The 19,678-nt window shown below is 46.3% G+C and overlaps 1 protein-coding gene and 1 long non-coding RNA gene across 6 annotated transcripts in view; one reads left to right on the top strand and one right to left on the bottom strand.

Moving 5' to 3' along the window:
- The window catches only part of LOC129380714 (uncharacterized), a 163,162-nt gene that overhangs the window by 127,751 nt on the left and 15,733 nt on the right, over positions 1-19,678 (bottom strand). The window lies entirely within an intron of this gene.
- On the top strand, positions 8,075-15,681 carry LOC126535124 (uncharacterized). Of its 2 annotated transcripts, XR_011890584.1 has the most exons (4): positions 8,075-8,918; positions 9,906-10,010; positions 12,678-12,822; positions 15,572-15,681. It is a non-coding gene; the product is annotated as an uncharacterized lncRNA (long non-coding RNA). The 2 variants fall into 2 exon arrangements; XR_007600462.3 differs by lacking the exon at positions 8,075-8,918 and having other exon boundaries at positions 9,085-10,010.

The following is a 19,678-nucleotide window of genomic DNA, read 5'->3' as shown; positions in this document are numbered from 1 at the left end:
CACGCCATCGCCGCCACACAGTTCTCGTCATGCCGTCGTCCTCACGCTGTAATTCTGTTATTGTCATCGCTTCAGCAACGGCATCTCATCGTCGTGGTTCCGTCATCGCTTTAGCAAAGTAACTTTTTCTTCGTTATTCTATTGTAATCACGCTCTCGTCCTTCGATCGGTATGATATCACCCTTTTGTAGGGCCATCGCCGTGAGACAGTCGCTATCATACATTCGTTGTCAGACCATCGTCGTCATGCACCTCGTGGTTGAGCCGTTTGTGGCCGCAGCAGCTTCGTCATCCAACTCTCGTCACCCCAACGTCGTCGATGTTGTGCCCCACTGCTTGCCTATCGTCGAGCTGACGCCCCCCCCCCCCCCCCTTCCCCAGTCTTTCTTCTAAAGTGGTTGCCCTTGTGCAGAGCTTCAAAGCTTCACTGGCAACCTCGACATCGTCGAGGCACGCCAACTCGCCCCGAACCTCGAAAGTTCCACGAAACTGCCGACCCCTTCCCCTTCGAACTGGGGAATCAGGTGGCGCGCCGCACCAAGACTGCTGCCGCGACAAAAGGGGAATGCGACGCGGGACAAGTCATCACCCACGCCGCCTCGTTCCGGCCAACGATGGGTCGCCAAAGAGATATAAGGCGGAACGGGCCGACTGCTAGGAGATAGGGTCGCGAGCAGCCGCCCCGTCGGTCTGGTACACTCTCGTCGCTGCTTGTACGCTACTTTCATATTGCATAAAGCTTTTCGTCTCCTCCTCGTCTGATCCGAGTCCATCTCTCGTCCTCGAGGACGAAGTCATAATATCGTTCAGGTTTCATGATGCCGTCATCGTTACGCAATCGTCATCATACACTCGCCGTCATCCCATTGCCATTATGCCGTCCGTTGTCACGCCATGGCCATCATTGCGTCGCCGTCATACAATCGTCACCATCGTCATGACGTCGCGGGCGTTACACCGTCGTCATTGCAATTTCGACATCCGGCATTCTCGCCATGCAGTCCTCGTGATCAACGGTCGTCACACAGTCGTCATCGTGCAATCGTCCATCACGCTGCCATTTCAGTGACGTCATCCCGTCGTCATCATACGACCATCGTGATCCATCGAAATCGTTCCTTGTGCGTCATTCCCTGTCGTAATCGTGCTGCTCTCATTCAATCGTAAGGATAGGATAGGAATAACTTTAATAAAGTGTCGGCAAACGACGATTTAACGAGTCGTGACGCTGGCCAAGCGTCGACCCGGGGTTATACCCTACTCTGCACTAGCCCAGTTGGGCCCGTTTGTAGTGGGTCATGAGGCTTGTGCTTTTCGAGTGCACCCCGGGCCTGCTGGACGGCCCATAGTTGTGAGTCCTTGTCTGCTGACTGCAGTGCACTTTGAAGTTCTGGCGGGTAAGTCCTGGATGTAGCTGCCGTCGGGAACCTGGCACAGTCCCACATGATGTGCCATTGGTCCGCCGGACCCGCTGCACAAACACCGCACAGCCCACTCGGATAGAGCTCTGGGTGAAGCACGTGCAGCATTGCGGGGGCGAGGAGTGACGCGGTCTGTATTTGTCTTAGGATTACGCCCTCCTCCCGACTGAGTGCCGGGTGGGGAGGCGGCATTGTCCGTCGAGCTAAGCGGTAACACTTGGTTACTTCGGCATAACTAGTCAATCTGTCCTTGGTTTCGAACCACCACACGGAACGGTCACTCTCGGGGGCGCGGAAGGTAAGCGCTCGCGCCGCCGAATGGGCCGTCTCGTTGTGGTTCGGTGAGGATGCACACTCGCCGGCGTGCGCCGGGAACCACTTGATACGGACGGTGCTGCCGCGGTTTTGGAGATGGAGCTTGCCGATGATGCCGGCCGCCGGCGCGCATACTCGCCCCTTGGCAAAGTTGCGCACGGCATTCCTCGAGTCGCTGAGCACGGTGCGACACTCGGCCTCGGTGATCGCCAGAGCGATGGCAACCTCCTCGGCGTCTGTGGCATTCGTGCACCGCACGCTCGCTGCCGTTGTCTTGGTGCCGGTAGCCGCCGCAACGACCACTGCCGCGAAGCCTTCCCGCTTGTATTCCGCGGCGTCCACGTACCGGGCGTGCGGGTCTTGGGCGTGTTGCTCGGTGAGGGCCTTGGCCCGCGCCTGTCGCCGTTCTTGGTTGTATTCTGGGTGCATGTTCTTCGGGATGGGGTCCACGTAAATGTGGGCCCGCGCCTCATCTGTGATCTCGCACGGTTGCCGGCTGGGAGCTTGGGGGTTGTAACCCAAGGACGTCAGTATACAGCGGCCCGTCTTGGTGGTAGAGAGGCGCTCGCGCGGTGAGCTGCGCCTCGGCTATTTCTTCTAGGGTGTTATGGACGCCGAGCTGCAAGAGCCGAGCCGTACTCGTGGTCTCCATTAAACCCAGCGCTGTCTTGTAAGCCCGTCTGATCAGCGTGTTGATCTTGGTCCTGTCAGTGACGTGCCAGTTAAGGTAGGGCGCAACGTAGGCGATGTGACTGATCACGAACGACTGGACAAGGCGCACGAGACTGTCTTCACGCATGCCCGCCCGTCGTGTAGAGACTCGATGTATGAGCCGAATGGCGTCCATTGCCTTGGTGGTAAGCTTGTTGATGGTCTCGTCGTTGCGGCCGCTCTTGATGAGCAGCAGGCCCAGGACCCTGATCTTGGGAACTTCGGGGATGCGTTGCCCCGATGCAGTCACAATTTTGATGTGATCACACGCCCGAAGAGGAGCGCGCTTCCGTCCCGGTCGAAGCGGTGTGACGACGAACAGCTCGGATTTGGCAGGCGAGCACATTAGGCCTGTGCCATCAAGGTGCTGCTCGATGGCGGTAACCGCCGCTTGCAACTGTTGCTCGATTCTGGCGTCGGTGCCGCCGGCCGCCCACAGGGTAATGTCGTCGGCGTAGATCGTATGCCGGACGCCGGTCCCCGTTACTGCCCTCGCTACCCCGATCATGACGAGGTTAAAGAGCAACGGCGATATGACCGAACCCTGTGGAGTACCCGTACTGCCGAGCTTGTGTTCGGGGAGCTTGAGGTCTCCGGCGTGCAGTTCTACCGTGCGGTTGGTCAAGAAGTCTTGAATATAATTGTAGCTCGTTACCCCCATGTTGAGTCTTGATACTTGTCCTAATATGCCTGAGTGTTTGACTTTGTCGAATGCACTTTGTAAATCGAGACCCAGAATTACTTTGCTGTCTTGTGTCTTGTTGTCGACGATTTCTTGTTTGAGTTGTAACATGGCATCTTGTGTGCTGAGTCTGCGCCGGAAGCCGATCATCGTGTCAGGATAGAGGCCTTCCTTCTCTAGGTATTCCTGCCGCCAGACGGAATCTAGACATCGTCAGACAGACGATATTATGCAGCCCTCTTCGTACCGTCGTCGTCATGCCGCCTTGGTCGTGCCATCACCGTAATCCCAGCTTCTTCGGGTTGTCGTCGTACAGTCTTCTTCCCGCATCGTCGCCGTACAGTCATCGTCATCTCTTTGTCCTCATATCGTCGCCGTCACACTGTTGTCATTACACCATCGCATAATTTTAGAATCGACATTTCATTGTCGTCGTGCCGTCGTCGTTATGCCACGTTTGTCATTCCATAGACGTCATTCCATCGTCACTGCGTTGCCGTCACGCCGCCATGCTCGTGGGTGACCTTTGCAAGCATGTGTCATAGCAAAGTGGGACAGTATCGGAGTATGTCGCATGTACTCGAAGCAACAAGTCTCAGAGTTACCACTACACCTGTTAAATAAACAAATAAACCTGACTTCAGGAATACGGTCTATCGCTACATCTCTCGAACGCTATTCGCATTGCCGTCAAGAGTCATCGCGAGATGAGTTTTGCCGTAATTCGATATTTGAAGGCCATTTTTTTGGAATATTCGTATTCTATTCGAGAATTTGAATATTCGAGCACCCCTTCACGTCGCGGTTTATCGTCTTATTACGAAAAGCACAGGTGCGCATCACTGGCTCTATTTCATTGGTCAAAATTCGTTAATTCGTAAGCCGGAGCATCTCATGGCACATACGCAGCTGCTGCATGAATAGCGCAGGCAAAATATAAAAAATTCAAGGAAAAATGTCATGCTTTGTTCTATTGAGTGATGCAGGTGTGCGTTTTATGGATTCATAAGAGCCTATATTATATATACGATATTTTTGTCCGGATTTACCCTTTCGTTATTCAAAACACACGTGCACTGACTGGCAATATTTTTCGGTCAACATTCAGATTCGGCCGATTTGAGCACCTAAGAACGCGAGAATGAACGACAACACCTCACAACGACCCGATTCCGCGTTCACATCTACAACACGGGCACATATGAGGGGCACATTACATCAGGGCTCATGTGAGGCGAAAAAGAGGAGTACGATCCCGAAGAACCTTGCAGAAAGGCAAAGACTAGTTCTCATTGCGAAACCTACTGCCCAAAAGATCTGGGACCAGTATTCACAAAAAAAAGTTGTGACGACAGAATTTGTAAAAGAAAATACCAGCCCATGCTGATGCTGAACACGATTAGTGAAGACAACTGGCGAGTAGCAAAGAACGCTTACGAACGAACAGCTCTGTGTATACGGCATTTGGTTCCTACTCTGCAAGAAGACGGACAACCGGACGAAGTGTGCGTAAGTAGAGACGGGATGGCCACTGCTGTGACGTATGAGAAGTTGGGAGGTTTTCCGACGGGAAGCACTCTAGGCCTGGCGGAACAGACGCATCTAGTGAACGCTGTTTCAGGTGCAATACCGGGGAACGCCGGGGAACAAGCCGACGTACATATTACACCTGGCGTGCGAGTGCTCAGCCTTTACAAATGGCACTGACGCAAGATTGTCATTGCGATACCCGCCACCACCTGTCCCGCATGTTTCCAGCATTCGGTAAAGCCACGATGGAAGCGGCAAAGAATGAAATTTCTGGGCCCTATTCTGGGGTATACCCCTGAGAGGTCTTTGTCCGCGCAAGTCTAACTTGTCCTATGTATAGTTCCCCTTCCCTCTCCCATTCTTTCCGAGACGGTCACAACAGTATCACGTACTGACTGTCTTACCCGCTTATTATGCATAAATGTTTTCAAAAACAATCTGGTATACTACACAGAGAAAGCTTGATGGCGTTGTGAAAGCACAGCTTAAAAGCAAGACATGCTTTCTATCTCACTTCAGTTTACATATCAGTGTGATCAAAAACGGCCGCTTAGCTCAATCAATAGTTTGAAGTGTTCACACCGGTATTTCTACTACGTGCCTGGCCTTCCAGTGCGACAAGTTGAAAACCGTACTAACGTGGCTAAAGTGGCTTTGCTAACGAAGTAACATTGTCGGGCTTCACGTGGCGGCAATGCATGGCTGAAAAGCTCTAGGGAGCCTCGATAGCAGCGCCGCTGTTAAGGAATACTATAGGGGCATCCTGGAAATGCTTCCATAGATAGCCCTTAAAAAATTAATTTAGACTGTATATAGACATCCTGTAGACGACTTTTCCTTCCTATAGATTTGGTCTTTTGTGTATACAAAATCTACAGACTGTTGACAAAAGGCGATAAGGGGCGCTATAACGTAAAACTATTCCAAACTATTCTATTCTAATTCTGCAATCAGCCCACCACGATTGGCCAAAACTTTTTTGGACCACTACCCCATCACCTGTCTGTCACGCGACGTCACGAAAACCGCGATAGCTCCCCATCTGATATGACGTGCACAGACTGATTATGCATAATTTGACCGAACAAAAACAAAAATAGTTATTTCTGATTCGACGCCTTTTCGCCATTAGCCCTCGGCTATTGGTCAAAAGTTTCGGGCTGCACCCACTTCACCTGCCTCTCACGCGACTTCACAAAACCGCAAAAAGTTACCGCGTCAAAGTGACGTGTATACGTTAAAGATGCATTAATATGCCGAACAAAAGTGTATTTTCTTCTGAATAGCCGCAAGCTGCACCATTCCGAAAGGAATAAAAGATGGCTGCCGCCGATCGCTCAGGCACTGGGTACTCACCCCTGCCGGAGAGCATGGGTTTATTTGCGTGTAATAAAACTTTTTGCGTGGCCATGTAACGTTTTCGAGAACTTTCGACACGTTTACGACCTCGTTCTGTCAACTCTTCTTTGCTGAGGATCCGTTGTAGCGCCATTCGTAAGCTTCCGTTGCATGCCGCCACTATTGTCGACGAGCCACCGCAAGCTAAGTAAGAGAAAGCGGACCAATCGCAGACGCCGGCACCACCCTCTCCCTCCGGTTATCGATATTCAGTGCAGTGGCTCGGCCCCATCGAATGCCTCTCCACTCGAGCGTGATCCTTGCCTCTTGTGGGCCAATTAGATAAAACAAGCCGCTCAGTGCAGGCAATCCCTATTGGAAAATCCTATTTAAATTCAAACTGGGTTATACAGGTTTAAACTGGTTTTAACAGGGACCTGTTTAGCAACAAACAGGTATAAACAGGACCAGTTTACACACGAACAGGTTTGAACGGGGTCCCGTTTGGCATGCAAACAGGTATAAACTGGACCAGTTTACACACGAACAGGTCTGAACGGGGTCCCGTTTGGCATGCAAACAGGTATAAACTGGACCAGTTCACACATGAACAGGGCTGAGCGGGGTCCCGTTTGGCATGCAAGCAGGTATAGGCACCACCAGTTCAAGCAGAAATGGGTCTTAACAGGGGCCCTGTTTGCAACTAAACTGGCTTATACTGGACACAGTGGCACCATATAGGGTCGCCTGTTTGGCACAAAAGCTGCTTTATTCTGGAGCTTTGTGGCAACCATACTGGATGGTATCATGCATACGAGTTTAATGCTTGAATAGAACTGGGGAGGAACTTTTTATTGTTCGACATCCTGACAATTTAGCCCCTAGTGCTAAATTGGGGCCATTATCAAGCTCTACAGAAATTGCGTGACCACCTCGGAACATTCACAGACCAAACTGCGATATGCTAGCTGCGAATTTCAAACCGATTCCCGGTCCTGCCCAGTTGAAAAAGACACAGGAATTCCTGCTGCAACTACATCAATTTCTGTTGTACGACAGAAGTTCCTAACGTTTCTGAAGTTGCGACAGACATTTCTGACGTTACGACAGCGATTCTGACGTCGCAACAGAAACATTCGGTCGCGACGGCCAAGAGTTCTGAAGTCGCAACAGAAGCACTTTCCGTCGCGGCCCTTTAAAATGTCAGCTTCGCATCGGTGGTGTACACTGTACTTTTTTTCTTGCGCGGTATTCAATCGTGCTTCTTTGGAGCCGGCAGTACTGATAGCACCGACACCGGCATTAAAGTCGACGTTGCCAATTGTTATAATTGTGCCGTGACGACGCGGCACCAGCAACGCCCTACCGGCCTCCTCAAAATCGGCCGCTGATCAAAATCATACCATCTGCGGGAATGGCTGCGTATCCGCTTTGTTTTATTTGGTAAGATGGGGCACACAGGCCTGTGGACTTACATGTGCGGTTACACTGACACATTAGTTAATTTCCCAGAAATATTGCACAAGCATATGCGAAGCGGGAAAGAAGTTTTGGATTGTTCCACAAAGTTGCGTGAAAAGCTGTCTCGCTCGGGTCTCATTAATCTGGTACAGCGCTGCCGTGAGAAGCCAGTATTCTGTCGAGATGAAGACTCACCCACGAGTGTTTATGTAGCTATATTGTATTGAACACACGAATTATATGCGAGCTCAAAAGTGTAAAGAGCAAGAGACAACTGTCGAAATTAGCAGTAACAACCCTCAGTGTCCCCGGTCACCGTTGTCTGTTTCTGAATTTCGTATGAAATATGGATATCGTTACAGCAAAATCGATGGTCTAGCACTCCACGATGTACCTGTCGATGGTAACAACACTTTTGCTCATCTAGAGATGCGGCAGTTGACGCGGTGAAGTGAAAGCGCATCGTGGCTTTTAAAATGCAAATGCAAACAGCAACCCAGACAGCAATTTACACTTTTGACATAGCTTCAACATACGCCAGCAGTGTTGTTCGGCGTGGTGCAGTGGTAAGATGCTTGTCTCAGAACCGTCAGGTCCAAAGTTCGAATCCTAGGCATACAGCATTTTTTTTCTACTTTTATTTTTTTTATTTTATTTCGTATTAATAATTTTACATAACCTTAAAATGACCTCTGTCAATTTTTAATCAAATATTGATCAGGAACTACAGAATTTTCGACTACAGGGCGTCACACTACAGAGAACAGAACGACAGTCACAACGTCCCAAAATACGACAGACTGAAAATTTGCTGTTGTGTTTTTCAAGTGGGTGAGACGTCTATACGGCGTATACGCAGATTGCTGTCCTCTCTATTAAAAGCAACGTTGCTGAAACACGTCGTACAAGACGCTGTACGACTCGCATAACATCGAATTACAACGCCGTCACCATCCATGAGATCACCGAAAGCACGGTCGCTTTCGGTGGCGGCCTACAGATGGCAGCACAGGTAGCGCCGGTAAAGTTACAGGTGATATTATTTTGCCGTCCTCAGTTGTCGCCGCATGTGAGTGCTTGCTGCATTGACGCCGTCCGATGTAGTTGTTTAATCGTGTGTACGCTGTGCCGAGAGAAATTGTGGTGCATTTTGTATGCATTGAGAATCACAAAACCCCTGGGACCGCGTAATGTAGCCCGCAGTATCCTTCGTGTGGTGCGCCGATGTCGAAGATATGACCCTTCGCGCTTCCTTTGTTCCGGGCTCATGAACAGGATCTCCTCCTCTGGCACTGTCGCATCGTATCGCGCTGTACGGAAGAATTTGGTGAAAGTTGTGCTCTTACGTCCTGTAGTTGATCCGCAATTCAACAGTGTGTGCGCCGGAAGGACCGTTGGTGCAGTCGATGCCGCGGCACCTGTGACGCTAATAGGAGCGTTTTCCGAGTACGCCTAGAAAGGTAAGTCCGGCGCTTGCGCGCATTCTTCCTGTCTATGGTTCGTGAAGTGTGCGTTGTTGTACGTATCGCAAGATCCGTACAACAACCGGATCCGGATTTGTAAAGCAGCAAGAATTATAAATGTGCTTTTCAAATGGTTGTTCATGTCGCAGTGCACATTTAGCAAAAAGTTCCATGGAAATTGCCCTAAAACGTATTCATGTTACCAACAGCTCTATCTGTGGTTTATTTACTTTCACCTATGAAGCACGCTAGCGCGGGTGGTTCTTTGATCTAAATGGGCACAAAAATTCAAGCAAAGAAAGTTACTGTTTGTGTACATAATTTTTCATTAAGAAATGGTATAGTCATTTCTAGAAGTAGTACGTCGATGTGTCGTCGTCACAGCTAACAGCTGCGCGAGATAGCACCCGATTTCTTCGTCGACGCATGGCCAGATTTTTAGCTTGTATGGAAATTCTTCTGTTTATAGTGTGTCGTCAGATGACGTGTATTAGTGTCCTGTGTGTTTTCGTGTACTTGTAAAGGATTCCGATCTAGCAGAGAAGCCGAAATTACATAAGCAATGTTTCTTTTTAATCGAAAAATCTTTCTCTTTTCTGTATTGTCTCTCCAGAAATGAGGTGGTCTGTTGTAATTTTAAGCGCATCGTCCTTTGGGAGCAGTGCTTTGTTGCGCCGCATAGACAAGTTAGGTTTTGGAACGCTTTTCATGTCCTAAGGAATTTTTTGATAGTACAATTCACATTTCACGTTATACAGCTGTACGTTTGTGTGAACCTTTTCATAGTAGATTCATGTTCTCTACAGTTCGATTTACGTGTTATTTAACCGCCTGTGATGTTACAATCAGATATTTGCACAACCAGTTGCAGCTTCATGTAACTGGTTGTATGAGACTTTTTTCAAAATATGACGTGATCTTTTTATATCACAAGTTTGCAGTTTCAGCAGGGATTACAATAAATAAGTATTTATTATTGTTTAGGGATGGCAAGATTTTGTGAACCAGAGGCACCTCCACATATGCACCTGCGGCACTTCTGCAGCCTCAACAGCACGGAAAAGTACCTGATGTGCATGCTGTGACAAGGTGTGTGCAAAGCAGTTGCTGCCACTTACAAGAGCTGCAGATTTTGTTGGTATCATCCATGTTTGGAAACTCCTGAATTTTTCGTGGGTTTACAAATGTGGGCTCATTTTACAATTTTATTAATGTCATTTTAGAAAGACAATGAAGTTGTGTTGGTTAAGATGTTTTAAAGCTGTTGAGAGATTGACGGTGTGACATTGTTAAAATGCATGTAAAAAATTAATTATAATGGTACTTGTACTGCTTTATTATTAGCGATGCAATATCTCTAACGAGAACATCAGAGGGGCACGTGCTTTTAGGAAGTTTAGTCAGATAAATTCCTGAAGCAGCGTAAAGCTCTGTAATCTAAAAAAAAATGTTGTCAGTTACTGGTTTCAAGTTCGCTGCTGCTTTTCGTGCTGCACGACAAGTTAAATAATGGTTGATAATGTGTGTGTGACGTAATAGTTCTGCGCAAACACACGAGGTGGAGAGAAGTAATTAATAAAGGGAAAATCAGACATCCACCCGCTCGTACCATTTGCAACAAAGGAAACCTGTATGTGTTCCTCAAAAGGAAAGCCGCACAGTTGAAGAAAACTTCGTCCTGGTCCGGGACTCGAACCCGGGACTACCGCCTTTCCGAGGCAGCCACTCTACCATCTGAGATAACCAGCTGGCTAGCACATGGCAGGGCGAAGTCGAATTACTTGACAATGCGAAGCAAAAGCAAGGGTTTGACATAATATTTTTTTCTCCTTTATTAATTACTTCTCTACACCTTGCGCATTTCCGCAGAACTATTACGTCAGACCCTTGCCTTTGCTTCATGTTGTCGACAAATTCGACTTGGCCCGGCCATCTGCTAGCCGCCTGGTTATCTTAGATGGTAAAGCGGCTGTCCCGGAAAGGCGGTGGTCCCGGGTTTGAGTCCCAGACCTGGACGGTTTCTTTTTTTCAATTGTGAGGCTTTCCTTTCGAGGAATCCGTACGGGTTTCTTTTGTAGCAATTGCTACGAGCGGGTAGATGTGCGATTTTCCCTTTATTAATAATGTGTGTGTGTATGCAACAATGGGGGTGCTGAGAGCAAGCTTTAATATAATGTGTGCTATGTCCCCAACAAAGAATTTAGTGTCTGCAGCATTTTTACAAAATATTATGTTCACAGGTTGGCAGGTATGACATAATGTACAACAATAATGTACAACACTTTTGCTGTAGATGCATTTTCATAACGTCCATTTTCTGTCTACTTGAATCGTATATTTAGAATTTGGCCCACCTTCAGTTTGATCAAGTTACATAGGTAGCCCCCTCTGAGTTAAATATAATTAGGAGCTATTGTAGATATGCATGATATACCTACTCACTGTATTGTGACAGATATTTTTAGGGACTGTGTTGTGAGGCATGCTTTACCTGTATGTCTTGCTGCAGCTTGCCCGACAAAAGCATAAATGCTTTGCCCACCTTTATTATTATGCTTTCATGTAGACTTCTAACATCTGTGCCCACATAGACTCCATGTTCTTAATTACATTTTTCTAAGTATTCGCTGTTGTGCATTACATTATTGTGTTACATTACTGTGCATTACATGTTTTTCTTTGTTTTATTTTGGAGGGGGTATTCATTTCTATAATAGTACAGAGAATAGGAGTTCAAAACAAAAAGCCACGAAAGGTGGCTTAAAAGTGTATGAAGCTTGGAATTCTACATTCCATCCCCTAAAGCGCTACCAGTAGTAAAAGATTCCTAATTGTCTTTTTTAGAAGCTAGCTGCCAGATACATAGTCCCATTAGGAGAGTATGTTATTTTTTCTTCTTTGGTCTGACTTGTTTTGTTGAATGTTCTCCTTGTTCAGAATTTGTTTTCTTGCCACCTCATGCAATACTCCAACTGGAGCCTATGAGCTATGTGTATAATAAATAAGTAAATTCCTAAAGCATGCAACAAACCATGCAGCATAGCATTTAAATGTTGCCAGTTTATAATGCTTCTTGAGTGCAGCGCATCATGGAGCTTGAGGCTGATCTCTTCAGATGTAAAACAAATTGCAGGGTATGAAAATGTGGTCCTACAAACTGCTGGTTACGCATGTCAGTCAGCCTGTTGCAGTGGTCACAAGTGAGAATGTAACCAGAAGCTGGGCGTGCTCGGCCATTTTGCATATGGCACAGGATAAAGCTTCACCTCTGCCATTGCTTCTCTTATAATAATGGCCTCCGAGTATACATGCAGAGTTATGCTTCTGGGGACACCTATTAACCTTATCAGGTAATACCATTAGCCTTATGGGTGCTATAATGTTGCAGTGCCTGCAGGATGGCCAGCATTACAACACATTAAAATTATTGTACAAGTCATGCAATGGTATCGGGATTGGCCCACCAAGTGACAACCTTTAATTACACTATACCTGGGATCAGCTCACTCAGTCAGGGAGACATCCATGCATAAGGGGAGGGGTATGGCAAATAGAGGGCGTTCGATTAATCTTTCTCACATAGATAGCTGATACATATAATCTTTCTTAAATTGGATGCTTTGTTGCTCAAAGTGAAGTTACTTATGGGCATAATGTCAGCATTTCGATCCTATTTATGCTTAACGAAAGTTGCTTTGTTCAGTGTCACTTTTTTATATTGTTTCGCTTGTGATTCTAAGCTCACTTGTTTTATAGCTGCTGTAGGTATGGCTGGACCTGGAGAAGAAGTGTAAGCAGACCATGCTATGTTGCTGATCTGCGCTGATCTCCACATCCAAGTTGGTCCCGCGACAGTTGGGCACCATTGTGCCTTGCTTCATTGACAAGGTGATATAATATGGTGAGCTTGTACTTCAATATCGGTATTGAAAATTATGTTAAGGAAAAAAGACAAGGATTGGTCTTTATGATAGATACACTCATGTTCTTTCTTTAAGGTGTTCTTTTGACACTGTTCTGCATGGACAAATTTTTAGAGAATTATAACAGTCCTTTATTGCAAAGTGCCATGGCGCTAGTTTATGCGTTAAACTAGCACTCTTTCACCAAAAAAAGCCTTATTTAGCACACAATTCACAAGGAAAGAAAGGAGGCAACAGGACAGAGTGCTACTAACAGTTCAGTATTATTGCTCGCACAGTGATATTGTGCAAAAGGTGAAAGGGGGAGAATAGATCTGAATACATGCTGTTCGCACAGAAACATGGTGAGCGTGACACTTGTTTTACAATGATAAGAAGCAGTCTCACTGTCTAGTAATTCTCTGCATGGGGAGCTAGCGCTAGGTTCCTCGTCATACATATAAGAAAAGCCTCAGATATCTCTCCAGCGCTTTTGTCTTTATATTTTGTCACGATCAAGCAGCTTACAAACATAGGTGCATGTGCGCCGAGAGCAGTGCACTACCACTGCTAACTGACCCATGCATCAAGTTTGCTTGGTCACGCTGCCAGTCATTTATACATTGGCCGGTTTATCCGGTGTAGCCTCTACTGCACGAAATGGTATGTGATAGACACTGCACCTGTGTACTGTACGTGCTTTGTTACATGATTTTTTTTTCAGAGATAGTGATGCAGGCCTTTTCATTATTTACATGCCTACACAACAAACCAAGCCAGCATGAGGCAACTGTTCTCGGCACGAAACAAACTTGATTCGTTAGTTTTCGTTCATTGGTGCGATCGCACTAAGGCAGACAAGCTTGTAGGCTGTGCTTCTGCAATTTGTACAGCACACTGACAGCACTGGTGTGGGCCTCATCTGTGGGCTGACTTATGGCACCTTCTACAGCGCAGACCACTTGTGTTGGGCGAGGCACCAATGTTGACGTTTGTTCCCTTGTGCAAAACAGCAGTCCTAGGTTTTGAGTAGTTGTAGGAAGACAAGGTAAACACAACTTCCATGGCTTGAGTGGGCTCATTTCTCTTGGGGCATCTAGCTTTTTTTCTTGCAACTGTGCAGAGGTGCTTCCCTAGAGTCTGTGTGAAAATGGCATAGAGTTGTGCATTCGGGAACTCCTGAACAATGATCTGCTATAGTTAGGGCTTTGCGAAAATGCACTGTCTACCAGTTGGTAGAAGGTGCATTATTCAGCCACTGATTTCCTGTTGGCATGCTTGCACTCGTGCTGTCAGTAATTTCTTGGCTTGCCGAATTATCTTGAGGCCCCACGCTGATGATGCTACCGATGTCGTCATGTGCAGACTTTTCAGGATGAGGTTTTTTTGCTTTGCAAATGTTGTTGAAAGGTAGGTGGTGCTTACAGGTAGCTATTCTAGATATTAGTGGAATGAATTGGCCTATCTTGCTTCATCAAACATCGTCACGCCGACATCAGTTGCACAAACAAAAAACCTGGCCTACTCGCAGCGTCGTGCACGAAGAAACAAACAAATCAGCTGCTGGATTGTCTTGACATGGCATACTAAGCTGAGACCGGAACTGCTGTAGCTACAAACCAGGCAGAGACGATGATGATGAGCAGGGATTTGCAGTAGCGCCACTTCGTGGGGCAGCAAGGAGGCTCCGTTCAAAACAAAAATGTCGTTCAGCAAGTAGAACCATGCAACGGTCAGAGTCGGTGCATGGTGCTCTCGATCAAGTTGGCTCAAGGAGTGTCCGAAAAATCAGACGAGAGGTTGCAAGGCAACCGAACTTTCGGAAGTTGTTATACATTATGGTCCATGGGGAGAATGGCGGTGCCGTGAAGCAGACCGAGTAATCAAGTCCGAATTTTCGGAGTCCGGAAAATCAGTCGGCGACTGTACCTATACCTATGTGTCTATGTATACCTAGGTGCAACAGTGTTTGCTATGATCTGTGCAAGAATTGCTGTTGCCCGTAGATGCCCAACATGTCGGGTGTCAAGTTGTAAAATACCTTGCAAAAGTGATCTACGGAAAAATACCGCTTCTGCTATATTTTGCTTTTGCAAGAAATTTTGCGGCTGCTGGCACCTACCTTAAAAGGCTTTATATGGTCTTCGCATGGCCAGGGCCTTCTACTTTTGTGAGTTTGCTTATCTCGAAATTTACCCCGGTTTTTATAACTTCAAGTTGGCGGGATCCCTAGTCTCCTTTAACGTGTACCCAATAGACCTTACATAGGGGTTTTGGCATTTCCCTGCCATCTAAATGCAGCCATTGTGGCCGGGATTCAATCCCACGCCCTCTGCCTGAGCAGCGCAATGTCAAAGCCAGTACACTACGGTATTTTGCTGGCAGAAGGGTTTAGTTTCTGAATAATTTATTATATCAACCTGTCGGTGTTGTTTTTAAAGGTATTTCATGTTTGTATTCTGTTGCTTCAATACTAGTAATTATTGCTAATCAAACGATGTGTCCATCTTTTTCCTATAACACTTGCTTCAATCGCCTGCTAATTATGACAGCTTATTCTCCCACAGTACTCCATGTTCCCTTGAAACATAGGCATTGCATGAAACCACATATTTTTCAATAAGATTTATTCATTATCTCCTATGACCGGAATGCTGAACCTTTCTTATCTGTGGGAACATAGGCGAATTTGCCTATGTGCCAACCTGTTGCATGAGTCAAGATAAATTATTGGCTTTACTTTTTCAGGTGCCCTGCTCGCTCTCACCCAAGCAACCCACTCCAGCGGTCTTCTCTCGGCAGACTGGATGCATCGAAATACCGTTAGAAGGTCCAATAAACAGTGCTTGGGACATTTATGACATGCTTTTTTTTAAGCCGGATGACTTCAGGCTTAATGAAAGCTCAAGTTGGTGTACAGAAATACCTACGTAAAGTATACTTGTCTTTTTCACTTACAAGTACATGCCAATACTTTGCCTGACATTTTTCACCCCAAAATTACGCTTTACTGTGGATTTGTGAACAAACCATTACAACAAAAAGCACTGCATTAAAACGAGTACAAGTAATCGAACAAATACTAAATCTGCAAGAATTACATTTGCATACTAGTAGTAAATATGAAAATGAGGTACAGTCTTCTTCAGGGTGCATTTTCTTGTAGGTCATACATAGAGAACGTACTCGTGGGTCATACAAAACTTGTTCATGATGTATCACATCAGTGTTGGTAGTGCTAATCAATTTATGCCGAAAATTGTGTTTATCTTCGTATCAAGCAATGTACCAGGCAAACCTACATGTGAAAGTGGCATTCTTGTTGCAAACATAATGCAGATCTACTTCTCTTCAATGCTGATCGCAAATACACAAATGTACAAAATAGGTTTAAGAGTAAATTATATTAAGCAACATCAATCCATTCTGAAAGGACCAGGTATGAATGCAGCAAAATATAGGTCTGAACAGGGGCAAACAGGTCTGGGTTAGATAGGACGGGATTAAACGGGTCAGGATCAAACAGGATTTAAACGGGTCAGGATCAAACAGGATTTAAACGGGTCAGGTTTAAACAGGATTTAAACGGGTCAGGTTTAAACAGGAATAAACAGGATTTAAACAGGTCAGGACTGAACAGGATCAAACGGGGTCCCGTTCCATAACCCTATTTGATGAAACCCGTTTGAAAACAAATAGGATTTTCTAGTAGGGATGTTATTCGTTTTTCAAAGAAACAAAAGTGACCTCCTATGAACGAGGGGAGCATTTGATTGGTTCCTTCAGACAAACCTGCGGGTTCCCGCCCGATGCTTGCGTCGGCGGTTACGCAAATTTTACGTCAGGAGATTGGAATAAAAATATATTGGAATAGTTTTTACGTTATACGACCCAAGGTTTATATTTCTTTTTTGTCTACTCCGATCCTATAGTCGGTATATAGAAAAAAGTCGATAAGATGTTTGTTTATTTTTTCCCACTTCCGTCTATAGACTACCTTTAGACGAAAGTCGATATAGGCTCTATTTATTTTTGTTCATTTTTCATCTATAATTTGTCTATAGACAAAAGTTGATAAGGTGTAGATTTCGTTATGTCTATTCTCACCCTATAAATATCCGCACACACACGCACACGCACATGTACGCACACAAACACACACACATACATACACGCACATATATATATATATATATATATATATATATATATATATATATATATATATATATATATATATATATATACTTTGACATATAAACTGGTCCACCAGCCGAAACGTCAAAAATATATCGTGCAAGAGACAGCGAATGTTGTTCCATTTTCTCTGAAATTGTAACTCCGAAGCGTCATTATACAGGGTATCCCAACTATCATGCACCAAGATTTTAAAAAATACGCCACGTAGCTGGTCAGAAGCAAGGTAATGCAATGTTTGCCGTCGCTTGGAGATAATCAGATTATATTTTGCATTCGGCCTAATTAGAGCATTATTCTTCATTAATTAATCAACTTCTCAATACTATAATTAGATGAAAAATTTCAATAAGAGTATTGCAGAGCAATATGAGAAACTCCAGTTTGCAGCGTTGCGTTGCTCAATGCGTGCTACATAAAAGTTTTTCCAAGCTTGAAAGAAGCCAGCGAATACACGCAACACTGCCGCGCGACTGGCCGCTGGAAGCACATTGCGTGCGTTCGCGGGCTTCTTTCACGCTCGGAAAAAGACTTTTATGTAGCACGTATTGAGCTACAGAAGGCTGTATCGGGAGTTTTTCATGTTGCTCTACAATTTTCTCATTGAAACTTTTCATCTAATTATAATACTTGAGAAGTTAAATTAGTAATTAAGACTAATTATCTAACCAGTCGGAATGAAAAAAAAAATAATCTGAGTATTTCCTAGCGACGGCTAACAAGATTACCTTGGTTCTGTCCAGCTACGTAACATTTGCATATTTTTAAAGTTTGGCTCAAGTTAAAGGGACACTAAAGGCAAACATTAAGTAGTTCCGTTATCGCGTAGTGCTGCGCTGGTTTTGCTGGCTCGCGAAACTCGCACAAACTGCAAGTAACAGAGATTTCAACTTCCATGTGATGTCGCGGGATGCCCGAACGGTCTACGCCACTTGACCAAAAAGCAGCTGCAGCGGCAATTGATTGATGGATTGAAAACGTTATTACTCCACCGATCTGGGGTGCGCGCCTATTAACCTACACGTAGGTAGGGGGGGGGGGGGGGGGGGGGGGGACGAAGCAGTCCCCGCGCGTTGAGGACGGTGAGTCTTCACGGCCTAACGGCCAGGCGGATTGCTCGACGCTGGTATTCTTCAGCCTCGCTCTGGAGCAAGACCTCGCAGGCGTGAAATGTCAGTGAACTGCCAATGTTTTCCTTGGCCCCTGGGGAGCCAGCAAACTCCCATAGCATATGGTCTAGCGTGCCTTTTTGCTTAGAAATTTTGCAGAGGGCGTCTGAGTTAAGTAGATCTAATATGGTGATGCACCATTGTTGCCCTTGAGGCGCTGCCAAATGCGAGCGTCCTCCAGAGAGAGAGACCGATGCGAAGGCGGAAAGATTCTTCTTTCGGCTTTGTAATGATCTACAATTTCCCTGTACGTGATGATGCTATCTTTGATCCCTGGAACAGGCTGCTCTAGAGTTGGCCGGTGGTAGAGTGCTCGGGCGAGCTCGTGAGCGGCTTCGTCGCCTGGGACTTCTTGATGGGCCGGAACCCAAATAAAAGTCATGTCCCTCCTAGGAGGGTTTTCGAGTAGAATTTGGAGGACCTCTTCCGAGATTCTCCCTTTGTTAAAATTTCGTATAGCTAATTTGTTATCGCATAATATTACTCCCGCTTTTGTCCCCGCACAAGCGAGCGCTACTGCAACCTCCTCGGCTGTACAGGCGTCCCTCGTGCACGTGGAGCACGCTATCTTAACGCACCCGTCGCTATCAACGACCGTCGATACCGCTGCCCCGTCTCTGCCGCAAGCGGCGTCCACGTACGCTACTTTATGCGCCGGTGTGTTCTTAAGTTTGTTTACTAGAGCCTTAGCCCTGTGAGCTCTCCTCTCTTTGTTGTAGATAGGATGCATATTTTTAGGTAGGGGGCGATTCGGAAGCGTTTACGCACGTCCAACGGAATGTCCTTCTTGTCAGTCGGGGCACTCCTATCGCATTGAATTCCTACCCATTCCATGATTTTTCTCCCTGTTTTAGACTGGCCTAATCTTTCAAACTGAGACATTCGTACTGCCTCAGTGAGCTAGCTGCAGCGGCAAATCCATCTGCTGGCGTATGAAACGTCACCACTCCCCCGATTGGGAGGCGGGAGATTTGAATTACGAAAAAGGTATTCGGACCCTTCAGATGCAATTTTCTCGTAAACTAAGTATTTTCTTGGCACGAAACAAGCGTTGCTAGGTTTCCGGAACGGTATTTAAACAGTCCACGTCGACTTAGTATTTGCCTTTAGAGTCCCTATAGACGAAACACCCTGTATTGGCTCCATCTAGGCAACAAGCTGTGCCACTGAGCAGCAGCACTGCCGTAGTGTTCCTGTATAGGCTCCCGCGGGGAGCAGAGTTGCGCATAACTTTTACGGCGCCGTTCGCACCGCTATTCGCTAGGTGCTATCACGTGGCGCAATATCACGTCCAATGTTCAACTGCGCCGCTGCGAAGCCAACTCTACGGACGCGACGCCGTCACGTAGTTTCCCTCAGCGCCATCGACATTGCAATCAGCGGACCATCAAGCGTGCGTCGCATTCATCGCCTGCGGGTCGTAGCTACGGAATTCGACTATATCAAGTCAAGGACCTTGGGGAAGTGATGCGAAACACATCATATTGAC

This window comes from Dermacentor andersoni, chromosome 10, assembly GCF_023375885.2.
Source record: "Dermacentor andersoni chromosome 10, qqDerAnde1_hic_scaffold, whole genome shotgun sequence".
NCBI classification, from domain to species: Eukaryota; Metazoa; Arthropoda; class Arachnida; order Ixodida; family Ixodidae; genus Dermacentor; species Dermacentor andersoni.
The sequence above is the reverse complement of the archived record's forward strand: the minus strand, read 5'-3'. Positions and strand labels throughout refer to the sequence as shown.